Source organism: Procambarus clarkii, chromosome 42 (genome assembly GCF_040958095.1).
Source record: "Procambarus clarkii isolate CNS0578487 chromosome 42, FALCON_Pclarkii_2.0, whole genome shotgun sequence".
NCBI classification, from domain to species: Eukaryota; Metazoa; Arthropoda; class Malacostraca; order Decapoda; family Cambaridae; genus Procambarus; species Procambarus clarkii.
Genome location: NC_091191.1, coordinates 6,528,009 through 6,544,375, shown reverse-complemented (window position 1 = coordinate 6,544,375; position 16,367 = coordinate 6,528,009). Strand labels below are relative to the sequence as shown.

The following is a 16,367-nucleotide window of genomic DNA, read 5'->3' as shown; positions in this document are numbered from 1 at the left end:
CCCTCCCCTGCCACAGTGGGGTCTACCGCCTCCACCATCGGTCGCCAGGTATTAAGTAATCAGGGTCCGGTCTCTTGAAAGAACTTCACACCTGTCGTGTTATGACCGCGTCCAGCCGGCCTGACCCGCCTCGAGGGGGTACTGTACAAAAATCATCGCCAGAGTCCGCACGGAAATATGCTCTGGGTCATCGTCTCTTGATTTGGATAGCTTACAACTGCTGTCGACGAGCGGATAATCAAGACATGGAGCCGGTACATAGGTTCATGTATATGTAGACAGTGACATTTGTCAGCGACCTTTTGTAAGCGAGCTTACACCGATCCCCAAGATGTAAGGGGGTCGGTGTGAGGGGTGGAGGGGACGGGAGGGAGTGCGTGTAGGAACAGATAGCGGCAGCCTAGTCTGGGCTCCGGGGACCGATGGTAGCCCGATAACGCTCACTGGGAGGGCCATAAACACCTCATTGAATATTCATGTGTCGCTGACAGATTTAAAGCCCTTATATCCCGGTCATACTTACCATACATACTTACGGTCATACTTGCTGTACCTGGAGGGAGTTCTGGGAGCGCCTCTCCATAAGCCCAGCCTGAGGCCAGGCTTGACTTGTGAGAGCTTGGTTCAACAGACTGTTGCTTAGAGCGGCCTGCTGGCCCACATATATACCACAGCCCAGTAGAGTCCACTACTCTGATTGTCTCCCTCTTGTCTGCCTCTTGTTGGATTCAGAGACTAACGTCTCCGCGGCCAGGTCTCTGACTAGGCCTGCTGATTGGTGGTCTGATCAACCAGGCTGTTGGGCGAAGCCTGACCTACGAATCACGCCATTCGCTAGTAACAAACCCAAGTTGAATGTCCATTCCCGTAATCTAGTCGAGTGATTCAGATTATGTTGAATCTGCTGTGTGATTCCGTATTTATCTTTTGGTGTGTATTTGTCAACTCAAGTTTTTTGTGTCGTATAACTTGTATGTATAATACATGAAGAAAAACTTGATTTATCAGTGTCAGAGATTCCTGCTGGACCTCGAGTATGGTCCAGTGACGACTACTAATTACCTGTCAGGGGACTAGTAGTTCTGTGTCAGTAGTCCAGACCAGTCGGTTAAAGATGCCAAAAGTCGTTTCTGTATTTTCCAGATAATTGTGTCAGTGAATTTTCAAGGGAGAGTGAGCTCTGGCGCCCCAGCCGGGCGGACCAACACTGAAGCGGTGTATACAGGATTGTGTTAGCTGGCGTGTTGACACGCCTGGGTGATGGCCACCTTGTCACCCCAAGAGTAGTGTTTCTAAATCTAAATCTAATTCTCGGGCATACAGTTTATAACTACAAATAACATCGTGTTATGTTATTAATATGACTTTCTCTTACGCAAGTTCACTGGGGACGGGGTTGTTCATTGTCTTTCATTGTTGAATGAACTCTTAAATGTGTGTTTGGGACATCATCAAGTTTAATTAAGCGACGCTGTTTTCGTTCGACTTAAATACACACGGAATAATTTCTTTTTGTTTTTACGCATTGCCCCAAGTCGGTGCTTATTCTTGCATTTCACGGTGGTGGAGCTTTGTCTAGGGACCCGGCTTCTTGATTCCTCTTTGTGGGACTGTCGTCATCTATTGTCCTCACGACGTACCTGTCTGCGTGCCTGCCCCCACACCTGCCTCTCCCTCCCCCCTCCACACCTGCCTCTCCCTCCCCCTCCACACCTGCCTCTCTCCCACACCTGCCTCTCCCTCCCCCACCACACCTGACCCACCCCCACCCACAACTCCAGCTCCTGGCCCCGCTCATCACCCTGCCCTTGGTCAACGGTAGCGCACCACACTGCTGTATGTACAAGAGGTAATGTCTTACCAAAGGAGGAGGCCAGACGCGTGGGGGGCGAGCTTCATCCAGCTTCTCAAGACGATGCAAGGGTGGTATGGACGTGTCATCTTCCTATCAGGGTCGGCCCAACTGCCACACGTTAAGAAATATCGGCATATATAGCGACCCCCCTTGTGATTTTCATGAAATTTAGGATTTGTTTTCCGTAAAGATTTTTAAGAAATTTTCTGAGAGAGAGAGAGAGAGAGAGAGAGAGAGAGAGAGAGAGAGAGAGAGGGGGGGGGGGGGGGTAGATAGGGGGGGAGGGAGGGAAGAGACCCTGGCACCGCCGGGTAACCCGCCATCTATAATCCTGTATAACGCTTGTTCCCTTACGTCGATTCCGTACGTGCTGGTCGCCTGCTGTGTACTTTCACTGGAGGATATATCGTCCAGGTGTAAGAAAGTGTACCTGGTGATATTAATCTCTATCTCCCACTGTCTCTCTCTCTCTCCCAGGTACAGGCATCCCACATCTATCTCCCAGGTAACGTCGCCCGTCGTGCCTATCGCTCGTGGAATTTAATTTCTTTGATTATCGTATTTTCTCTGTAAACAGTAATGAATTATGGCCGAGGATGACTGAAGTACACAAAAAATGCTGGCGTGATTTTTGCGAAATTTATGTGATTTTAGAAATGACCTTTGGGCAAATTTGATTAACCTATTTAATTTTTAAATTTTGCCCCGAGGGGCGAGTTTATTGGGCAGCGCCTCTCATCCTGTGAGTGGACACACCGCCATAGTGACAGTATTGGGCAGCGCCACTCATCCTGTGAGTGGACACACCGCCATAGTGACAGTATTGGGCAGCGCCACTCATCCTGTGAGTGGACACACCGCCATAGAGACAGTATTGGGCAGCGCCTCTCATCCTGTGAGTGGACACACCGCCATAGTGACAGTATTGGGCAGCGCCACTCATCCTGTGAGTGGACACACCGCCATAGTGACAGTATTGGGCAGCGCCACTCATCCTGTGAGTGGACACACCGCCATAGAGACAGTATTGGGCAGCGCCACTCATCCTGTGAGTGGACACACCGCCATAGGGACAGTATTGGGCAGCGCCACTCATCCTGTGAGTGGACACACCGCCATAGAGACAGTATTGGGCAGCGCCACTCATCCTGTGAGTGGACACACCGCCATAGTGACAGTATTGGGCAGCGCCACTCATCCTGTGAGTGGACACACCGCCATAGAGACAGTATTGGGCAGCGCCACTCATCCTGTGAGTGGACACACCGCCATAGTGACAGTATTGGGCAGCGCCACTCATCCTGTGAGTGGACACACCGCCATAGCATCATATTGTGTGGGGATATCTACTCGTCAAGCTGTACTCAACTCAACTTTAATAAATCAATTGTTCAATGAATGATTGTTCAATAAATCACTGAACTATATGTTTAACAGACCTCTAACCTCGTCCACGGAGGACAGAAGAAAAAAATATATATATGCTGGTTAGCATTGTAAATGTACTCATCTGTACAAAGGGAGCCGGTCGGCCGAGTGGACAGCACGCTGGACTTGTGATCCTGTGGTCCTGGGTTCGATCCCAGGCGCCGGCGAGAAACAATGAGCATAGTTTCCTTCACCCTATGCCCCTGTTACCTAGCAGTAAAATAGGTACCTGGGTGTTAGTCAGCTGTCACGGGCTGCTTCCTGGGGGTGGAGGCCTGGTCGAGGACCGGGCCGCGGGGACACTAAAAAGCCCCGAAATCATCTCAAGAAGATCTAGTTGTGCTTGCGTGGTTGAGTTTTGGCTCTTTGGCCCCGCCTCTCAATTGTCACTCAACTGGTGTACAGGTTCTTGAGTCTATGGGGCTCTTATCAAACAATCTTACTAAATCTTGACCAGAGAGATGGTAAAGCGGGTTTTGAAGGGTTAAGAATACTGAATGCAAGAACATAGAGAAAGGTGATAAAAAGGTCATAATAGCCTAACTAGGCTAGATATGACGGTGGTTTGGTATTAATGATGGTGGTTAGTGGCAGTGCCTTATGTCACCCCCCCCCCCCCTAGTTTTGTTTTAATGCAAAACTACCTTAGTTAAATGAACAAATCCACAAGGGCCGTGACGAGGATTCGAACGTGCGTCCGGGAGCATCCCAGACACTGCCTTAATCGAGTTAATTACCATATTTGTATCCTCACATTCCTTATGTACATTCTTGTATATGCATAAATAAATAAATAAATAAATAAATAAATAAAAGTTAGTTACCTTAAATATCTTAGTTATACCTTAGTTGGTTTAAAATGCGTGTTTATTAATGCACTGCGTACATGCGTGCTTGTATAGGTTTTACTGTTTTTTTTATGCGAGTGTGCGAATTAGCATTGGTTTATCCATATGGAGGATGTAGGCAGGTTGTGTGCACATGCTGAGCGAGGCTACCTGGCACCACCAGCCTTCACACGGCGGGACCAAAGAGCCAGAGCTCAACCCCTGCAAGCACAACTAGGTAAGTACTCCCCAGAGACACACCCCTTTTGCCCGGGAGTAATGTTCCTGGCTCCTCGATTGTTTCAAGCGCGGGTTGGACAAGTATATGAGTGGGATTGGGTGGTTATAGATAGGAGCTGCCTCGTATGGGCCAATAGGCCTTCTGCAGTTACCTTTGTTCTTATGTTCCTTTACACCTCCACTATCACAGGTATTGCATCAATAATATTTATTATTGTAGTAGGGAGCCGGTCGGCCGAGCGGACAGCACGCTGGACTTGTGATCCTGTGGTCCTGGGTTCGATCCCAGGCGCCGGCGAGAAACAATGGGCAGTTTCTTTCACCCTATGCCCCTGTTACCTATCAGTAAATAGGTACCTGGGTGTTAGTCAGCTGTCACGGGCTGCTTCCTGGGGACGGAGGCCTGGTCGAGGACCGGGCCGCGGGGACACTAAAAAGCCCCGAAATCATCTCAAGATAATCTCAAGATAACCTCAAGAAGATAGTAAGATGGACGGGGTCGCTGGGTAGGGATTGGGTTCAGGGATTCTGTACAAGGAAATGATCATTTATGAGGCTACGTGTGTAGTAGTAGTTGTAATGGTACTGAGAATAGTAGCGATAGTATATTCATCAGATTGATGAAGATTACGCCACCCAAGAGGTGGCACGGGCATGAATAGCCCATAATATATCCATCAGATAGGAAATGTATATGTTTATCTCAGAATGTTCGGTAATACGTTTATTGCTTGTGATATGTATCTATGTATTAACACGTTGTACTGAACGGGGTGAGAATAGCTTGAGCTACCTCATCCCTTTGTGTGTATTTTACCTCAATAAACTTATTTCAATTTCAATTTCCATCAGATGGGCATGTCCTTTTATCCCTTGTGTGTCGTTGTATCCTATCATAGTTTTTTCCTGACCAACTTTTTGGCGAGTACATTTTTCGATGGTTTTTGGTCAACCACTCGGAAACAAAAGGTGCTATTCGGTTCAGGTTTCCTCTCATCTTGCCTTGTGGTCAAATATTTCAATGGACACTTTAGCGTACCGCACTGGTAGTTGTGGGAACTAATTATATTTGTGCGAGGCCCCCCGTATTTGTGTGCGTACTAGACAAGGAAAATGAATGAATGAGGAAGGTAAGAACATAAAAACATAAGAACAAAGGCAACTGCAGAATGAGGGAGAAAGGAGTAGGAAGAGAGAGGGACATGCCTGAGGTAACCTACCTCACACACCTCCAATGTTTCCCCTGTAAACTCACCTCAAGTTGACAAACAATACCCCAAGAGGATAAAGGGTCTTTTCTCCAAAATAACATGCAGTCATTTTTTAAAGGCATTATGCAAACTTTCACAGGAGTGTGTGATGGTGTGAAGGTTTTAAGAGCGGGGAGGAGGGGCGAGGTTACCCCCCCCCCCCCAGTCGCTAAGTACACTAATCAATCGTTGAGGATTCTTTACACCCAAGTCACACTTGAGAACGATTGTTATTTATCTTAAGAAGGAAGCGACTACGGTCGAAGACGCGCTAAAATATCGCTCACTTCTACAGCACTAATGACCAGTACACGCGCGCGCGAGCTCGCACACACACACACGCACATTATATATATATATATATATATATATATATATATATATATATATATATATATATATATATATATATATATATATATATATATATATATATATATGTCGTACCTAGTAGCCAGAACGCACTTCTCAGCCTACTATGCAAGGCCAAATTTGCCTAATAAGCCAAGTTTTCATGAATTAATTGATTTTTGACTACCTAACCTACCTAACCTAACCTAACTTTTTTGGCTACCAAACCTAACCTAACCTATAGAGATAGGTTAGGTTAGGTTAGGTAGGGTTGGTTAGGTTCGGTCATATATCTACGTTAATTTTAACTCCAATAAAAAAAAATTTACCTCATACATAATGAAATGGGTAGCTTCATCATTTCATAAGAAAAAAATTAGAGAAAATATATTAATTCAGGAAAACTTGGCTTATTAGGCAAATCGGGCCTTGCATAGTAGGCCGAGGAGAGCATTCTGGCTACTAGGTACGACATATATATATATATATATATATATATATATATATATATATATATATATATATTAGGGGTACCACCGCTGGTGCAATTGCAGGGACCCACATCCTCGAAGAAGAAAACAAAGATCTTTCAGAGAAGACCTTGTGGATTCTCACTGAACACTTTAATATTTTCTTCTACCACCCCTATTATTTTTTTGTATGTTTTGTTTTATTTGATGATTGACAGTTTAGAGGCGGGACCGAAGACCCGAAGCTCAACCCCCGCAAGCACAACTAGGTAAGTCAGTACATCCATACATATAAAGAGGGCGTTAGTGGGAAGAAATCTTTGGAGTAGACCTTAACATGGAGAGTAGTTAGTGAACGAAGCAATCATCTGAACAAAGGAAACAGAATCAGTGTAAAGTTCTTGTTTGAGGAGCTGTTCACTTGAGACAGTAAGCAAGTCCCAGCTGTGTCTGAGTACAAGTGACAGGATGAACAACCCAGCGGGTTTTCTTCCTATTGGGGAGTGTTGTACATGCTGCTATGGCGGTTATGTCCACTCACAAGATGAGTGGCGCTGCCCAATAAACTCGCCCCTCGGGGCAAAATTTAAAATTAAAAATCAGTCTAAACTGTCCATCGTGGTCACGTGTAATCTGTCATTAATGACGACCTTATACTCTTGTCTTTACCATACCATACTGAATTGTTCTCTGTTACTCAAACAACCGTGTTTTTCAGTCGCCTTGCACTGTTATTAGCCAAATTGTTATGATGGTGACATGGTGTGACATTTAATTGTCAGCTGTTGTTGTTGTTGGTCGCCGGCTACTGCTGGAAAGTTTATAGTCATCGACCAGTAATTAGGAATGGAAGATTACTTTGGTGGTGGGTAACAGCTGGCCGCTTACTGGCGGGGAGCCGTGGGTTGTTAGTTTCTTGCTTGGGAAGACTGGCGCTGACTGGCCAGTCAGCCAGCTGACTGCTGAAATCAGCAGTCAACAAGCTGATTTCGTCAGCTTGTTTGACGAAACGTCGTCGTCTCTTCATCCGAATGAATAATTCAAATTCAGTCAAGAAAGTTGGGCAAATTGTGAATGATGTGTAATATACCGGTCACTATTTTCACAGAGTGGGTTCAGAACTGTTATCTCTGGGGGAAGAATCTCTCCAAGGTGATGTTCATATGAGGAGAATGAGGATGAGAAGTGAGGGGCTGGGTGTGGGTTTAGGTCCCGGACCACCCGCTAATGGCCCGGCCCGACCATAAACCCGACCACTTGCTCGCCTTCCTCGCTCCCCACATTTTACCCCGGGCGTTATAAAAGGTGTTCAAGGCCTTTATATGGCGGCGCCTTGGGCATTGTGCCGTAAAGCGCCGGCGGTGATACGGGCGGGCCCTTGTTAGAGGGGCCCTGGTTACCGGGGCCCTGGTTACCGGGGCCCTGGTTACCGGGGCCCTGGTTACCGGGACCCTGGTTACCGGGGCCCTGGTTACCGGGGCCCTGGTTACCGGGGCCCTGGTTAGCGGGCCCCTGGTGCAGTGATAAGGTTATGAAGCCGAGGACTGCTGTCTCACGGACCTGCTTGTTCTCACCTTTGAAATTGAAATACGTTTCTTGGGATGTAAATCCCCACAACATCCCCCTCCTCTCTGAGTTACCTCAACGGACAGAAAATGGTGTACTAAAACAATCGAACCTAACCTAATCGACCAGGCATAGAAAACGTGAATGCTTGTGAGGCGCTATGATTGATAGTACCACTTTATTTATCCGTTGGAGATTATGACGTCAAAATGCAGTGTGAGAGAGGCCTTGTTGTCTACAAAGCGACGAGGCAGCTCAAGCTATTCTCACAGTACACCGTGTTGACCAGACCACACACTAGAAGTTGAAGGGACGACGACGTTTCGGTCCGTCCTGGACCATTCTCAAGTCGATTGTCTTGTCACAATCGACTTGAGAATGGTCCAGGACGGACCGAAACGTCGTCGTCCCTTCAACTTCTAGTGTGTGGTCTGGTCAACATACTTCAGCCACGTTATTGTGACTCATCACCTGCATACAGTACACAGTGTTCAGGTATATTTACACACATCACAGACAATTGCATATTATTTAGGTCTGGTTACCTTAAGGTGCTTCCGGGGCTTAGCGTCCCCGCGGCCCAGTCGCCCAGGGTGCTAAACATGTACATGTCTTCCTGTACACGAGTAATATTGTACTAAACGTTCACAAATACACAACAGGTTACATATAGACATTCAAACCCACAAATGTTGACATTCTTGCTTCTTGGCTTGAAGTGTCAGTGCTTTACCTTCGCCTCTCTCGAGTGTCCACCTTCACTCAGTAAAGAAAGTACCTCTATTATAGGTCAGCTCCAGGGAGCTATTACACCCGTTGATATGCCCTCTTGTGGTACCAGATCAAACATTAATAATAACATTTTGTAAATCATATAATATAAAGCATTTTGTAATATTTGTTTATGAAGGAATACGGAAACGCTTGAGTGCGAATTAATTATAAACTTACCTCGAAGGGGGAGATTAGTGATCTCAGCAACTAACCTAGTATCACTGCTAACATTGTGAGTGGCACTGAAGATCAGGCAGGAGGGTGACACTGAGGTCAGGTAAGATGGTGACACTGGAGGTCAGGTAAGATGGTGACACTGGAGGTCAGGTAAGATGGTGACACTGTAGGTCAGGTAAGATGGTGACACTGGAGGTCAGGTAAGATGGTGACACTGGAGGTCAGGTAAGATGGTGACACTGGAGGTCAGGTAAGATGGTGACACTGGAGGTCAGGTAAGATGGTGACACTAGAGGTCAGGTAAGATGGTGACACTGGAGGTCAGGTCATATCAAAAGGACAAGCTTCGTGAGACTCTCCTATCTTGCGGTTGCTCACCAATAATAAATGTGAGAGGTAAGAGATCTGGCAGCCATTACACCGACCGCCCCCCCCCCTCCTCCCTGTGTCACGTTCTGCCCTCTTGGGTCACCCAAGTCATTATACCAATACCCATTATCGAATTATACTCTGTTCAGCATTATAGAGGTACATAGCATGTCAGTGAATGGAACTGGAGGTTTTTGTTGAGGCGATTTTGTCTTTGGTGCTGAGGGAGGGTCAGGGTGCTGAGGGTCGGGTCAGGGTGCTGAGGGAGGGTCAGGGTGCTGAGGGAGGGTCAGGGTGCTGAGGGAGGGTCAGGGTGCTGAGGGAGGGTCAGGGTGCTGAGGGTCAGGTCAGGGTGCTGAGGGAGGGTCAGGGTGGTGAAGGTCAGGTCTGGATGGTGAGGGCTTTATTTCGTCACTGGCCGCTCCCTGGGTCACCATTGTCACCATCACAGTTCATTATCATCTAGTGTTCATATCTTGGTTGAATGGAATGTCAGTAACATTTGGTTTACTAATGCAGTATGAGATACGTGAATTACTGCACCCTAATGGTCGCTGGACGTAACTACCGCTGCCCCGTTGTTGTGAAGGTAAGGAGATCAATATGAAGAGATAGATCATTATAATGGTTAGGAGACCATTGCTAGTGTGAGGAGAGGTATGCGCAAGCAGAGTGATTGATGAAGATGAAGTCACCCAAGAGTGGCACGGGCATGAATAGCCCGTAACTCTCTGTCCAGCAGTAGGCGGTGACTTGCTGCTGCTGGGCTTCCACTGACTCACCACCAGCCTGCTCTCCCACTCTGTAAAAACTCCGGAGAGGAAGTGAGTGTTGCTGCTTGATCACTCCCACTAATGCCTCTCCGTTCCCCTGGGTGGCTGACGCCTGCCGTCACTAGCCTACGCTTTACGTGTCTTCCACGGCATGAGCGACCAAGGTGGGGTGGAGCTCTAGCTCCTGGACCCTCCTTCGAGCGACTGGCGTAGTTGAGAGGGTCTGGCGTATCAGCCTCGGCTGTCTTACTGCCCAGTTCGTTCCATTTTTCAGTTATCCAGCCTCCTCGGGGTGGATATTGACAACGGGTGTCAGGACTCGCTGACAGCCTTCATCGCCGCTGACAGACACACGTCGTCTACCACCTGCCTCCCCATCAACTGGTATTCATGATGGAAGATATACGCAGACATCGAGCTGCGCTGAAAGATGATTGGACCAGTGTTGACCTCGTGTTAGTGGCGCTGGACTCGCCATCTATGGTCACATGACATCACTATTCAGGTTCATTATACTTATGTCCTCGTACATGCGCCATGGTAATAGTAATGATCATTATACTATTACTACTACTACTACAACCACTATTTATACTACTACATATAGTATGAAGACTTGACAATGGTCCAAGGCGGCCCGAAACGTCTTCTCATTTTCTGGTGTGTTTTGGTCTTCATATGTTAAGCCAGGTTATTGTGACTCGTCGTCTGCATAATATATAGTAGTTTACATTAATAACTGCATAATATATAGTAGTTTACATTAATAACTGCATAATATATAGTAGTTTACATTAATAACTGCATAATATATAGTAGTTTACATTAATAACTGCATAATATATAGTAGTTTACATTAATAACTGCATAATATATAGTAGTTTACATTAATAACTGCATAAAATATAATAGTTTACATTAATAACTGCATAATATATAGTAGTTTACATTAATAACTGCATAATATATAGTAGTTTACATTAATAACTGCATAAAATATAGTAGTTTACATTAATAACTGCATAATATATAGTAGTTTACATTAATAACTGCATAATATATAGTAGTTTACATTAATAACTGCATAATATATAGTAGTTTACATTAATAACTGCATAATATTGCTTGTGACTCTGCCCACGTGGGAGGGCTGAGGGTAGGTAGGCTTAAAGAGCAACACTTTCACTGACGTGTGGGAGAGATGGCTGCTGGGTGCTCTCTCTCTCTCTCTCTCTCTCTCTCTCTCTCTCTCTCTCTCTCTCTCTCTCTCTCTCCAGCCATTAGTCACATTGTTTCCTGGGAGCCGCACCCAGGGCGCAAGTCTTCGAGAGAGAGAGAGAGCTGTAGAACCATCCCTGCAGGAGGTGTCTGATCATTACCGTTGTAACGGAGGGTTTTTTGAGGGCCTTCGTTCATCGAGTATAAAGCGTCGAGACCGGTTTCAGTTAAATCACATGTAAGAAGTCCACTTCCTTCGTTTTCTTCCTGTGTGTGTGTGTGGAGTAGCGGCGGATGTGGCCGACCGAGCGTCAGTATAGTGGGACCAGGTTTCTCTCGGTTGTAAACGTCACCTGGGTCATAAATACTGCCTGTGATGAATGATGATGAGTGATGAGTGTACCCGTAACATGTGTCTCCAGGTCTGGTAACGACTCCCACTTGAATACCGAACGCTTTCCCAGCGCCTCCGCGCACTACATGGGCCCTCGTAGCGCAGTGGTTCACATCCTTGTCTCAACACCAAAGGATCCAGGTTCAGTTCCCGGGCAGGGTCATCACCATCTGAGGGTATCAACACCGCGGGTATCACCATCTAGTGATACCAACACCGCGGGTATCACCATCTAGTGATACCAACACCACGGGTATCACCATCTAGGGATACCAACACCGCGGGTATCACCATCTAGTGATACCAACACCGCGGGTATCACCATCTAGTGATACCAACACCGCGGGTATCACCATCTAGTGATACCAACACCGCGGGTATCACCATCTAGTGATACCAACACCGCGGGTATCACCATCTAGTGATACCAACACCGCGGGTATCACCATCCAGGGATACCAACACCGCGGGTATCACCATCTAGTGATACCAACACCGCGGGTATCACCATCTGGAGGATCAACATCAAGGATACCAACACCATTAAGAACAATCTGATAAAGCCAGGTGTCTAGAGATTGGTGTTGGAACGTTTGAGGGACGTGCGTAAGGCAGGTGTGGCCTTACAGGTATATGGGGCCCGGGGATTAGAGTGCACCTGGGCAAGAAAGCTGTTAGACCACACGTGGGGGATCACCTGAGCCGGCAGGTAAGCCGGAGGACTACACAACAAGGTGTAAGAGATGCTGAAAACACCTCCTCCCGTCTCCACGTCTAGACAACATTTGTCAAAACTAGCAGCGGAAGTGCGCTATGAATTATATATATTATAATGTCATAAAATTCTAGTTTAGAGCTGCGTTGGCGACAAGGTTGGGGGTCCTTGCTTAGAGGAATGACCATCCGGGACACGCAACCCGGGGCTTTGGGACCACCTGTCACAAGAATCAGAGTCGTATGTATATGTACGACTGTGACTTTTTACAAAAGGTAGGGATTAAACACTGGCGAGACCGCCCCGGTGCGGTAGAGAGAGCCACAGGCGGGATTACCGTCGCAGTGTCTTCAGAGATGCGCTGTTCTTCTCTACTGAAGTGTCACTCACGCCCCTCTGGCCTCTCCTGCCAGAGGGGCGGCAGGGGGACTCCCGATCAGGTCACCAGACAGTGGTGACCTGATCGAGGGACAGGTGACCCTATCCCTCGCTCTCCGCGTGGGACTGTCTAAAAGCATAACCTATAGCTAGAATTGATTAATAAAACATGACCTATGTCATCAGTGTTTGGTTTAATTTCATTAATAAATCACGGTTTGGAATCCAGTCGTTGGCAGATGGTTGAATTTGAGAGCTTCCATCTCCCAGCTTTACTTGCATGCTCACTCTGCCACAGTTAAGGTTTCTGAAGCTTACACCAATGTTGTCTCTTGTACTTATGACGGTGAGGCTGTCTGTGTGTGTGTGTGTACTCACCTAATTGTTCTTGCGGGGGTTGAGCTTTGGCTCTTTGGTCCCGCCTCTCAACTGTCAATCTACAGGTGTACAGATTCCTGAGCCTACTGGGCTCTATCATATCTACATTAGAAACTGTGTATGGAGTCAGCCTCCACCACATCACGGAGTTTAAGTGTGTGATGTGTGTGTGTGTGTGTGTGTGTGTGTGTGTGTGTGTGTGTGTGTGTGTGTGTGTGTGTGTGTGTGTGTGTGTGTGTGTGTGTGTGTGCGCGCGCGCGCGTGTGTGTGCGCGCGCGTGTGTGTGTGTGCGTGTGCGCGTGTGCGTGCGCGCTTGTGTTTATGTGCATGTTCGCTCTAATAGGCTAAAAATAACCAGCTTCTACTTGAACAATTATCATCATGTTACATAGAACAGAAAGGCAATATTTGCCGAACTAATTACCATAGAGAGCTGGGAAAATCCACAAGACCTATAGAACAGATTCTCCTTATCAATCTTCAAGCCGCAAACACCATCCAGATACATTACCTTGCTCGCCTCCACTTGTCTCCTATACCAAAGGCCTCAGTGTGAGATATGGAGCTCATACTCATTTAATACTCATAAATCACGAGTGTGGTGTTTGCTGACGGTGTGTGTGTGTGTGTGTGTGTGTGTGTGTGTGTGTGTGTGTGTGTGTGTGTGTGTGTGTGTGTGTGTGTGTGTGTGTGTGTGCGCGTGTGTGTGTGTGTGTGTGAACACAGTAATTAAGGAAACCTCAGGTTAAGTAATTAAGGAAACCTCAGGTTAAGTAATTAAGGAAACCTCAGGTTAATGAGGGTTTCGTGCTGTGTTGGATCAGGTGACTGGGCTGGTTGAGATTAGGTGACCCAGTCAACGGTGACTGCTAATCACGATGTGACCAATCACCAACACAGCGGTGACTGGTGACCAAGACATGACATCAGGAATCTTGTATCTGAACTAAGAGAACTAAACCAAGCTCCGCCCCGGGCCGGGCTTGGGGAGTAGCCCAGAACCCATTCCAAGTATACTTCAGGTATAAGAAGAGCTCAACCAACCTAATAATGTATATTAAACTTGAAAAAAAAGGTTTTAATGAACGTATCGTTTAATTTGCGTTGTAATCACCAGTCAAATCAAATGTTTATTCAGGTAAAAGTACATGCATACAAGATGAGTTACAAACATAATGTTGGATTTATAGATAAGAGCTAGTACAGACTTTGCCTAAAGCCACTTAATACGCACAGCGTTTCGAGCAAGGTGTGGGGAAAAAAAAGACTTAGATTAAAACTTAATACTAATTAAGATCAGAACATAAATTGAGTTGAAAAAAAGGAAAAAAAAGGTTGGGGAACGTGGCGGAAATCAGCAGTTATACTAGTCAACAGTATTGATTGAAAATAACAATCGACTTGAGAATGGTCCAGGACGGACCGAAACGTCGTCGTCCCTTCAATTTCTAGTGTGTGGTCTGGTCAACATACTTCAGCCACGTTATTGTGACTCATCGCCTGCATAGCAAGACATGGGTTGACAATTAGGGGGTAAGGTAGGTTACATGGAGTTTATAAGGTAGTACTTAGTTTTTCTCTTAAACTGGTTGAGAGAGGTACAGCCTTTTGACATGATTGGGAAGGCCATTCTACATTCTGGGTCCCTTGATTTGTAGAGCATTTCTAGTTTGGTTATGGCGCTCTCTTCGAATATCAAATAGGTATTTGTTCCTGGTGTGGTGCCCATGGGTTCTGTTACAAGCTTCCAGTCAGTGAACGTATCGTTTAGCGTTATAATCACCGGTCAGTGAAGGTCTAAACATCCGAAAAAATATTCCACTGACCCTGTACGTTAGTGAACGAGCGAAAGATTGCGGTCCTGCACAGTTAGGACAATGCAGAAGCCAGCAATGTCAACAGAATTTTGCTCTTGCATGATGAACAGAAGGACAGATGCCCCGCCCAGCCCGAGATATCCTCCGGATATCATTGCCCCGGGAGATGCGTCCACAGAGGAAAGTCGTGCAGAAAGAACCAACAATTATATTCCAGGCAGATAGATATATGATACCAGGTACCGCTGGGTAAATGCAGCTGTACCTTCTCGCACAAGCTTACTACTGAAACAGTTTATTGGTTTTGGGTAAACGGAGATTCGGTTTCCAAGCTCCTGTTGCTGTATGAGTTGCTTGAAGAGAGAGAGAGAGAGAGAGAGAGAGAGAGAGAGAGAGAGAGAGAGAGAGAGAGAGAGAGAGAGAGAGAGAGAGCAATAGGAACGTTGATAGCTGGTCCTGGTGCCTCCAGACAGCCCTGAGGCCAGTCAGTGTACTCTGGGACATCTCACACCTTCTGGCAATAACCACCATTTAAATGTACTCTTTGCTTGCAATGCTGACTATTTTGTTAACTAAAATGTATTTTGCAAGCTCGAGCTTAACAGAGTTTATGCAACGATGTATTAAGTCGATTGAAACTTCTAGCTTAACAGGTAAATTTAGAGTATAATGAATAAATGTTCCAGATAATGTGGCACGCAGTTTCCGCCTTGGTCGTGTTGGTCGTGGGAAGAAATTGCCGCCAAGAAATCAGTTGCCAAATACTAAATCACTCAAATATTCCCCCTAGAGTTTACTTCTTTAAATATGTCCAACCTCACCAGCAATGTTTTTATTATAGACTGTTCCAAGTTTACCGGCGGATATCTCAGGAGACAAGCCAAGGCTTCCCTACAGGAAGAAAAAGAATGTTAGGAAGAAGGGGGAGTGTGGCAGGTCCCCCACCTGGGTCGCTGCTACCTCTCCTACACCACTCAAATTCGACCGCTATTTTTTATATATATACATACATATATACTTTTTTGGGGGCTATTTCCTGTGTCCATTCTCATCGTTTCCTTGTGATGCTTGGTGGCTTATGGTCATGCGCGACCATGGCTGGCTGTATTCAAAATGGTTATACGCGTGTCATTGAATGTGATTCATTGTTTTGCTAAACATGGTATTGTATGTTCCATTTCTTCATGCTTGCTTTAATGGATAATATAAGTCTGCAGTTGTGGCAAGGGTCGTTATATGTAGTTGATGCGTAGTGACTTTGTCAGCGAGACCACGCAATATTGTTTGCTATATAAGAAAGTTACAATTACTGTACAAATAATATAGCATAACACTATTATCAATACAATAATAATAATAATAATAATAATAATTTATTTAGGAAGAG

At 46.0% G+C, this 16,367-nt stretch overlaps 1 protein-coding gene across 1 annotated transcript in view; it reads left to right on the top strand.

Moving 5' to 3' along the window:
• The window catches only part of Vang (Strabismus domain-containing protein Vang), a 206,935-nt gene that overhangs the window by 101,283 nt on the left and 89,285 nt on the right, over positions 1–16,367 (top strand). The window lies entirely within an intron of this gene.